The sequence below is a fragment of the Fukomys damarensis genome, unplaced genomic scaffold (assembly GCF_012274545.1).
Source record: "Fukomys damarensis isolate Sample0158 unplaced genomic scaffold, DMR_v1.0_HiC HiC_scaffold_9, whole genome shotgun sequence".
In the NCBI taxonomy this organism is placed as follows: Eukaryota; Metazoa; Chordata; class Mammalia; order Rodentia; family Bathyergidae; genus Fukomys; species Fukomys damarensis.
In genome coordinates this window covers 51102654-51104393 of record NW_022900921.1, presented here as the reverse complement: position 1 = coordinate 51104393, position 1740 = coordinate 51102654, and positions in this window count along the sequence as shown.

The following is a 1740-nucleotide window of genomic DNA, read 5'->3' as shown; positions in this document are numbered from 1 at the left end:
TTTATATGAAAACATTTCCTGATTAGAGTACTTTCTATTTGCTGTCACTGAATCCTGACAAATAAACAAATATTTCCACCATTTTTCTTATTTCTGTGTTTCAGCATATATTCTTGACTCTTCCTAACCCTTGCCCTCTAGCCCTGACTCTGTATGGCTCTTTCTTTCACCATTACATTTGGCTCAAACACAACCTCTTCCTTGAAGCCTCTTCTGCCTATTTTTAGTGGGATATACCTGTTACTCATCACTCCCACACACACTACATCTCTCTTCCTCTCCCTCTGTTTTCCCCACTTGTTTCCTTTCTATTTTCATCCCCCTCCTTCTCTTTTCATTCACTCATCACAAATTTATTAAACATTACTGTAAGATGGTTACTGGAGATATGGCAGCATGTAGGGCGCAGCCCCTGCCCTTAAGTTGCTTACAGAGTAGTGTAAGAGGCTCACAATTAACAAACAGCTTGGCAAATGCTAAGCTAGGAGTGATACAGGGTTTCTCAGTCATGTAGACAAGGTACAATAATTAATCTGGCTGCAGAATAACACATAATTTCCTGGAGCAGTTAACTCCTTCGCTGAGCTCTGAAGTCTGAGTAAAATTAGCCAGCAAATAGAAGACAAATGATTTTTATCAGAAAGAACAGAATGTGTAGTAAGACAGAATTTGTAAGACACCATGGGGTCCTGTGGAACCCTTCAGTATTTCACAATGACTATTTTAAAATACACCACATGTGCAAGGAGCTGTGATGGCAACTGAGATATGACTTTTGGGATGTGTCTGTGCTAATATCACATGTCAAGCCATTGAAGAAAAGGCACTGAACTATAGCATCTAGGTACAGAAGGATGGACTAATGTTTGGAACAAGGCAAGAATCTGCAGTAAAGAGATTGAGTAGGAGTTTGTCTCAGTAACTCACAGATTAGAAGACAGAGTCTAAACAGTGATGCTGGCCATTAGGAAAGAAAGTCAGAAAAATATTTAGGTGGTAAATTCAATAGGACTGAATGACTACTGAATTCTAAGAAATGCTTACTAAATGTGGAGGGACTGTAAAAATCAAGGATTGTTTTAGTTTCCATCTGAAATGGTTCCCAAATCTTCATGCGTTTGGAAGATGATTGGTTTATGAGGCTTATAGCTGACTTAGTGCTGTCAGGAGGTCAAGTCTAGTCAGAAGAGGTAGATCACCAGGGTGTGGCTTGGAAGGGTACACAGTATTTCCTTCCCTTTACTCTCTGCTTCCTGGCTATTGTGAGCAGCTTTCTTCTACCCAGGCCCTTCTACAGTACCACCAAGCACACAGGATTGAAACTTTTGAAATGTAGGCAAAAATAAACCTCTCCTCTAAGTTGTGGAGATTAGGTAGTGTGTTTCAGTGCCAAGGAAGGTGGCTAAGACAAGGTTATTCTTACTTTAAAGCACAGATAACTGGAGTGGAGGGAGGAATAGTAGCATCACTTACTGAGAAAAAAGATACAGAAGGAGGAAAAAGTTGTTCCTAAAAGCGGTGGGGAGGATAGTTGATTAATTCTGAGTTGTGTTGTGTTTGAGATTAAGATGGGGCATCAGTTAAAGGTATCCAGTTGGCAGCTGGACTTCACACACCTAGAAGTTAAAGAGAAGACTCCAGGACTGGGGATTTAGTTCAGTGGCACAGCGCCTGCCTTGCAAACACAAGGTTCTGAATTCAATCTCCAGTACAAAAAAAAAAAAAAAAAAAAAAAAAAAA